This window comes from Humulus lupulus, chromosome 9 (genome assembly GCF_963169125.1).
Source record: "Humulus lupulus chromosome 9, drHumLupu1.1, whole genome shotgun sequence".
Classification (NCBI taxonomy): Eukaryota; Viridiplantae; Streptophyta; class Magnoliopsida; order Rosales; family Cannabaceae; genus Humulus; species Humulus lupulus.
The window spans coordinates 18,759,746-18,769,231 of NC_084801.1; positions in this window are offsets into that span (position 1 = coordinate 18,759,746).

A 9,486-nucleotide genomic window follows, 5' to 3' on the forward strand; every position below is an offset into this window, starting at 1 on the left:
AAACTTATGTGCAAGTTCTTAGATTTCCTAACCAAAATAAGAATAAGGTTAGAAGACTGAGTAGAAGACTATGAGAAAGAAAATAACATAAAACCAATGAACTAGAGTGTGGAAATACCTTGAAGACTTGTAGACCAATCTAAACCTCGAACCGAAATACTATAGAACCTTACTTCCCAAAGTGTTTGATAAGCTTATGGTGATCAAGCTTATGATTCCCCAACCTAGGTGTTTACACTCTCACACTCACTTAGCACTTGCAGCCTCTAAACTTAGAGCAAAAGATGAATAATGGCTGGGTACTAGGTCCTATTTATAGAGTTTAGGAATGAAAGGATCTTAATTTTACTTGAATAAAAATAATAGCTTTTTAGGTGAAAATAATTTGAATAATCGTTCAGCAGAGGCTGAAGACTCGTTCAAAAAGGTGCTGGACTTATCAAGAGGTTGAATGGCTGAAAGGAAAAAGAATTCAAAAACTTTTGAAATATACTGAAGGAGGCGATATATCGCCCCCTGTAGGCGATATATCGCCTGGGCCAGTATGCCCGAGGCTGTCGTGCATCGTCTCGTGTTTTCCGTATCTACGTGCTGCGATATATCGCCCCCTATAGCTACGATATATCGGCACACGCTGATTAATTAAACACGAAATTACACATTTTTAGCTAAGTTTGAATGGAGTAAACAGCATTGACTAAGCCCTCAACATATTCAAAGCTGCTGACTGACCTTATAGCATTCAAACTTTACCCCTTATTAAATTTAATCCTCAAAATACTTAATCCTTAATCACCCATTCGTAACATGTGCTTAAAATCCTATTGGTTCTTATCTAAACCTTATAGTATAATAAATATTATCCTTAATATCAGTCATATTAATCAAACCTTAGGTTAAAATTAATATTCTTAAACTATAGGTTAAACTTAGAAAATCTACAAGTACTACTATGAGTGTCCAAATAATTCCCGGTCTGAACCAAAAATCCACAGTTACAAAGATAATACTATAAATATTATAATACTACTATCTAACTAGTTAAGTAAAGTTCTTGGACTCTACATTATTTGTGTCAGACACAAGCATCTGAACTTCATATTCATAGTGAATTGGTTGTTTACCAACCCTCCTAGTATAACGAAGCTCTCCATTGTTCTGACTAGAACTAGCAATATCCTTTGGCCATTTTTCATTTTCCACTGTCGGTGATTTGTCTTGTTTATTTGAGACCATTTCCTCAAGTACAACTTTACTTTGAGGTGTGTGGTTATTTATATAGTCATGCTCCAGAAAAGTAGCATTTGTAGATACAAACATTTTGTTATCTTTGGGACTATAAAACACACCACCTTTTGTTTCTTTGGAATATCTTACAAACATGCACACCTCAGTGCGTGATTCCAACTTCCCAGTCTTTCCTGTAAGCACGTGTATAGGACAACCCCATATACGAAAATGGCATAAACTAGGTTTAGTACCATTTCATAATTCCAATGGTGTTTTCTGAATAGACTTAGATGGAACAACATTGAGTATGTATAGAGCACATTTTATTGCATAACCCCAAAATGACAAAGGTAATGATGAGAAACTAATCATCAATCTAACCATATCCAACAAGGTTCTGTTCTGTCTTTCTGAAACACCATTTTGTTGTGGCATTTTGGGTGCAGTGAGTTGGGATTGAATACCATGCTCACGCAAATAGTCCTCAAATTCATAATCTAAGTACTCTCCACCTCAATATGATCGAAGCACTTTTAGCGATTTATCTAATTGCTTTTCAACTTCTGTTCGGAATTCATTAAACTTACCAAATGTTTTGGATTTCCTTTGCATTAAATATAGGTAACCATTTCTTGAGTAATCCTCAATGAAAGTGACAAAATATTCATAACCTCCTCTAGCTTGGACATTTAATGGACCACAAACGTCCGTATGTACAAGTTGAAGTGGTTCTGCGGCTCTTGAACCTTTAGTAGAGAATTGTCACTTGGTTATTTTGCCTTCTAGGAAGGATTCACAGACAGGGAGAGAACCAATAGATAATCCTTTTAAAGGTTCATCCTTTGTTAGTCTGTTAGTTCTGTCTAGAACAATATGTCCCAATCTTAAATTTCATAGATATGTTTCACTATCAGAATTTGTTTTCTGTCTTTTAATAGATTTGGGATTTGAAATTTTAAATAACTAAGAATTATAAACATGCTCAACATTGGACTCTAACTTGTAAAGTCCACCTCCAGACTTTGCAGAACAAATGTCAAAACCATATTTCGAAATAACAATCAAATTATTATTAAAAGAAATATTAAAACCTTGTTCATGCAATTTTGATAAGGAAATCAAATTTCTAGAAAATCCAGGAATAGAATAAACATTGTCCAACACAATAAATTTATTATTATAAAAAACTAGGCGAGCTTTTCCAAATGCAGTTGACGAGATCTCCAACCCACTTCCATCTCTCATGGTCACCTCTCCATGAGCCAGCTTCCTCGAAGTACTAAGAATTTACGAAGAAAAATAAACATGATTAGTGGCTCCAGAATCAACTATCCAAGATGAAGAATCACCTTCCACAAAACAAGATTCTAAAACAAGTAAATCGAATTTACCCTTCTTTTTGTCTTTCAGTTCAGCCAGGTACTTAGGAAAATTCCTTTTCCAATGATCATTAACTCCACAATGAAAGCATGATCCTTTTGGTGCCTTCCTTTTGGAGTTCTTTGTAGCTTTGTTCTTCTTGGAAGACTTGTTCGTCTTCTCTGGTTGTTTGTCCTTTTTCTTGTCCTTTCCTTGGCCACCCTTCCTTTTCTTCAAATTACCATTTGAAGTGGAAGGCTTGGTTTCAACAACATTTTCCTCCTCAACCTTAGTGGAACTTTTGTTTAGAGAATCAAAATTTTGCAACTCATTCAGCAGTTGGGTCATGTTGTACTCCAACTTGTTCATAACATAGTTGGTAGTGAATGCCGCAAAAGCTGGTGTGAGAGATTCAAGTATCACACTTACTTGAGTTCTCTCATCAATGGTTGCACCATGAATTTCTTCATCGTGCAATATGTTGATCATGTCTAAGACATGTTCTCTGACAGAATTTTTTTTCTTCATTTTCATATTCATGAAGCTTCTAGTAGCCTCATGTCTGCACTTATCAGACTGCTGGTCAAACATGCCTTGTAGAGATTCCTAAATCTCATAAGTTGCTTTAACAACTTCAAACTTCTTTCTGAGCACATCGCTCATACTAGCAAGCATATAACATTTGGCCTTATTGTTAGATAAGATTCTGCTATCATACTTTTCTCTAGCAGTTTTGGCAGCAATAGGAGCAGGAACTTCAGCACATTCCTCATTTAGGGCAAACATCTGGTTTTCACATATCAAAACAATGTTCATGTTCGATTTCCATTTCATGTAGTTATCACCAGTCAATTTCTCATTTGCAAGTAAAGCAGTTACAATGTTTGGATTAGACATATTGCTGAAAAATAAATAAATAAAATATAATGAATTAATGCATATAATAAATATCATATTATATTTGGAATAGTAAACATGATGCATGAATGCAATCCATAAAAAATAATAATTACTAATCCGCGATAGATTAATTTGAAAATTAATGGACCAGCCTTGGGGTAGGTCAGACTAATTACAAATTAACCTTGAGACAATATCTCAACTCCGTAAGTGAAGACTTAAAAACTCATTTTTCTCTTTTGACTTATGAATTATCGTTAGTTTGGTCAAGATGTACTAGCCATGCTCGAAAGCCTAAATACATCTTCAGAGTGTAACCCATTATATTTCGATTAATGACTTAACTCAAGAGTGTGCCTTAGGGTCAGTCAAACTTGAAATACATCACTGATCTTATTCTCGTAGGAGAAGTCAACCTTGAGATAAAATAAACATATTTGGGAGCCTTTCCTAAGGGAGGCCGCAAACAAAGGCGACACGCCTTCCTATGCCTCTCGGTGTTCAACCAATAATGGAGATCATGAGACTTATTGTCATAATTCCCTCTCCCAGTCACTATTTTAAAAGAATGTATTTTTCTCAAAATCAATATTTTTTAATTTAGTTGTAAAACTAATTAAATTAATTTTACCAAATGATATTCTAAAAAATACTAATCCAATCATGCAAAATAAATAATCATGCCCTAGATTAATTATATTTTGCTTTTTAATAGAAAAGAATACAATTTTAATTTAATAAAACATTTTTATTAAATAAGAAAAGAAACAACTTTTAAATTATATTTACCATCTCAACTAATTAAGACTAAATTAATTATATGAGTTATCAAATAAAAACACATAATCAATCCTAAGCATGTTTCTACAAAAATAATGAGATGCATGCTTAATCTGTATTGTGTGTGTAATATATATGACATGTTATAATGCATGATAAAGTATTAAACAATTTAATCATGTTCAAGCAAATAAATAAATAAATGCGGGATTGGTGCTTTGGGTATTTTTAGAAAATTACAAAACTTGCAAAAAAATACACAAAAAAGTAATTAAACTAACTAAGGCCTAATGAAGAGCAACTCCTTTGATCTTGGACCTTATCCTTTAGTCTTTTGGTCATTACCATTTTAATTATCCATTATGAATTAAATAACATTTTAATTATTTTAAACAAATTTTAAACTAATCAAACTTTGAGTTTTAATACCCAACAAGTTATTGAGGCCCAATTAGAATTTGGACTCACTACAATTAATTCAAAAAATTATAATTAAAACACTTTTAATTATATTGGGCTCAAAATGGCCCAAAAGGATAATTTCACATCCATTAGGGTTTGCATGACACAAACCCTAATGGGTGTGTCATAGTGAGTGACAACAAAGGAACCCGACGGTGGAGGAGGGCACGACCGGCCATTGGTGGCGGGCTCACGTCCCTTGGGGTGCGTGCAACAAGAGGAGGTCGAGATTTGGTCGAACCACCATGCGAGCAAAGGGCGGACAGAGCACCAAGGTCGATCGGCCTTGGGACTGGTGCACGACCATAGACGACAGAGGAGGGGGAACACTCGACGGTGGTGGAGACACCTCAAGGTGCGGGCCATTGATTAAAATATTTTTATAATTTAAAATATAATAAAATAAATTACAAAAAAATCCTATGCCCCATAATGGCTTACGATTTTTGTATATCTAGAAAATTTAAGAACTTTTCTAACCTACATGAAAACCAACCCTTAAGAATATCAACAATTCATACATAAACATCCATCCATTCATATATTACACATAATATAAAAAATGCATATGATACCTACACAATAATTAACATACACATGGATTAAAAACTGCTCTAGTACCAATTGTAAGGAACTGTTCCTAGAGCGCAGCGGAAATTGCGGTAATGGTAGCATTGTATACAACAAAAAAATTTCATATAAACAACTTTATATTTGAATCCGTTAATATGCAATATGGTAATCAACAAAATATGTATATGTAAAATTGATCTGAAATGATTTACCTCTTGTAGCCTATTAAGAGTCCTTGAATCTTTTCGTATATAATTCGATCTTCCTATCCTCACTAGAGTACTCACACCAAGATCTTCCAAGACATTCTCTACACCTGAAGATGTGGGTGGGCACATAGAGAACAAGAATCAAATTTGTGAATCAAAAGTATTCTCAACACATGAGACTCTTGATTATAGGCTAGAGAGAAAGAGAGGTTTTTATTTAATGAGAAAATGGCGATAACTTTTTTTGATACTTCAAAAAAACTACTTCTTAACCTATTTTCTACCATATATAATATACAGGCATTATTATCATAATAAAAATAATAAAATAATAGCGATCATTTTAATAATAATAAAAATAAATGATAATTGAAGGCAAAGTCTTACATTCCATTTTAAAACTCTTTTCAGAATGTTTTATTAATTAATTGAATAATATAAAAAATAATAATTGATCACCATCAGTAGTGATACATGCATAGGGAAGTCCAGGATACCCTATGCGTGCAACACTTCCTAAAATAAGGGGATTTGATATTATTTTTTCGTACATATTTATTTTAATTAATTAATGATTAGAAATTCAAATAAAGTATCATCTTTTTAAGGAAAAGATAACAACTCAAATTTCAAATTTCAAAATTCAAATTTTGAATTTTTATTATCATCTTATTATTAATTAAATAAATATAATAATCAAAACTAATTTTGACTATCCATATTTTTCCTCTCACTTAAATAAAATAATTGATTAAAATTAATTTCTTTTATTTCTATACAATTTTGAAAATTGCATTAATGCAATAATAGATTTTGCAACTTCAATTATCACATAATTGTATATTTATCCCAAAGAATAAATATTCTCTCAAATAGTCCATTCATAGTTTGACCCTTGTATCAACTCTTACCTTGAATAGTGTTGATAGAGGCGCCCCAAGGACCTATGGAACAATAATTCCAAGATCCAATAAATAATAGATTATTAATCAAAACTCTTTGATTCTATAATCATATTTATTAATCTCATGATTACTCCACTATAAATATGAGACTGCACTTTTGAAAATTAAAGATATATATTTACTGAGTACCTTATTGTAACCATAAAGTATCCATTGATATAATCATTACATACAAATTAATCATCTATTGATGATTCATAATTAAGTGGGAATAAAATTACCGTTTTACCCTTTTAATTATATATTGTTTCCTTGTGTACCATTGACTTCACTAATGAAGGTTAATTCATAATCTAATTATGAATTTGACGTCAATCACCTTTTCAGTTCCAAAAACCAACCCAATAGGGAACTATCATTCAATCTATAAGAAGGTATAGATTCCATATCTCTTAAGCTATGTCCCCAACCATATACATCATTGAGTCCCCAAAACAATAGTTCTTACCCTGATTATTCTGACAAACCGTAACACATGAATCAAATGATCAAACTATATATAGGAGTTCATAGAAACTTCAGGATTAAGATTAGTTTGTATATGATCATCAATTGATGTGTTTTATAATACTATGAAATGGTATTTAAACAAGTATTATCAAATCACATTTGGTCCAGTTCTACATACTCTAAGTATGTAAAGTACATCCACTAAAGTGTCCTACTACACTAGTAACCCGAATTTAGGTCACATGTTTCATAATACTAGTGGACCATACTAGCAGTAATTAATCTAAAGATTCCACAACTTTATTTTACTGCGAACTATTTAAGTCCATTATCTCAATCTCGACCATCTCATACCAATATGAGGTTGAAACCACATAGATGAACTTGAGAATTTTCTGATATTTACTTAATTTTATTAACAATAATATAGTACATAAGCTACATATACACAATAATTCAATTCATTTATTCATTTCATTAAAACCATTGTCAACTATAATTGCTTTAAGGACACTATTCTTAACATGACTGTTGTTAATGAAGGCACTAACCCAGTTGATCCCATTAGAAGCATCTTTTCTAGGAATGGGATTGGGTAGTGCTCCCAGAAACCATTTATCAAACCAAATGGAAGTTGTTTTACCATTGCCAATATTCCTGCAGAGGCCCTTACTCAAGATGGCCATTCCCTTTAGGATGCCTTTCCAAGGAGATGAATTTGACCTCCTTTGATCCATTTCCATGAAGTTTTGGCCTCTAATGTACTTGGCATGCATAATTCTGTGTTAGAGTCCCTACTTCTTAGTGATCAATTCCCATCCTATTTTTTCCATGGATGCTTCATTGAGGCACCTTGTATGTTGGAATCCCATGCCGCCACTCTGTTTAGGTTTGCACAATCTATGCCATGAGATAGTGTGCCATTTTATTTTCTCATTGTTATCTCCTCACCAAAAGTTTCTCAACATTCTTTTCACATTATTTGATGTTATCCTTGTTGGGGTTTTATGCCCTAATTAAAACCCAAATTCTTTGTAATCTCATTTTATTTTCAATAAAAGAATAGAAATCATTTTTTGACTTGGTCAATCACTTTGCTCACATGTTTTATTTTCATGATTATTTGTTTAATATAAACTTCTATTAAATCTCGAGCATATAGCTAATCGTATTTATAGTGACGTAATCACAGTGGAATATAAATATGATTATAAGTTCAAAATAAGTTAGTCCTAAGATTAGTCAATGCACAGGATTTACACTGACTTGCCAATCTGCGATATGATCTACTTACACATTGTAGTGTTATGTTCTTTCCAGAACATTAGCAAAGTAGATAAGATCAGATGTATTTGTTACATCGGACATGACCGATATTGAAATTTAATAAGATAAGTAAACATACTGTTATTATCTATTCTAGTCATATCATATAGTTGACCATAGTTCAATTCAATCTCAATTATGAGTGGTTAGTATTCTAACTGATTGTATTATTTGAGTTCTTTGACTTGTTCGTTACCAGCTTACCCTACGGACTAGCCCATACTTACATCTTGGGAACTCGGTAGTATAATTGAGTGGGAGTGTTAATCATAGATATGAAAATCTATTGGTTCTGATGAAGAAGTGAAACGATGGTTTCCTTTTAGTTTGGTTCAAGGTGTTAAATGATAGAGATCTCATTTCAGTAATTAAATTAGTTTACTGAAATATCATTTACAAGGAACTAGGTGTTTTAAAGATAAAATAAAATGAGGGATAAAATGGTATTTTAGTCATATCTCATTGTAGACTGTCTAAAGAGGATTGAGTGACAATTATGGTTGTAACAATGGATAATTAATAGTGTATCTATATTTGTTATAGAGCGTTCTATGAATTCAAGAGTGCAATTCCGAGTCTATAGTGGAGTCACGAGGAATTAATAAGTTAGTAAATTTATTTGTTAGATTTATGATAACTTATTGGAGCTTGATTTCATAGGCCCATGGTCCCCATTGTACCTTGGATAAAATCATCTAGATAGTCTCAATTAATTTATTTAATTATCAATTAGAATTATCAAAGTTGACCAAGTCAATTTTAGATAGTTTCACAGAGTTATGTAATTTAGAGAAGAAAAGAGAAATTAGGGCAGATTTATTAATTAAGATAAATTGGTATCTAAATTAATAAATAAGTTTAAATCAAGGTTCAAATTATAAATAATTAATTTTATAAAGGATTTAAATAATTATTTAATTAATTAAATCAATAGAAAATAATACAAGCCTTGATTTTAAGTCCAATGGGCTTATAATCAAATGGGAAATTTCACGTGCCTAAAGCCCATGATAATTTAGACCTGGGGCTTCAAATTGAATTTTATTTTATTGACTTTTTAATTAAATTAAATGGCCTAATTGAGTCTATAAAAGGAGTGCTTAGAGAGAAGTCAAAACAAAAATTCTGACAAGTTCATAAGTTCAGAAGTCAGATTTTCTGATAGGTTTTAGATTCTTACTAAACACAAGTCTTTTTCTAAGCCTCTTTGTTATTTTCTCTTCTTCTCTCTG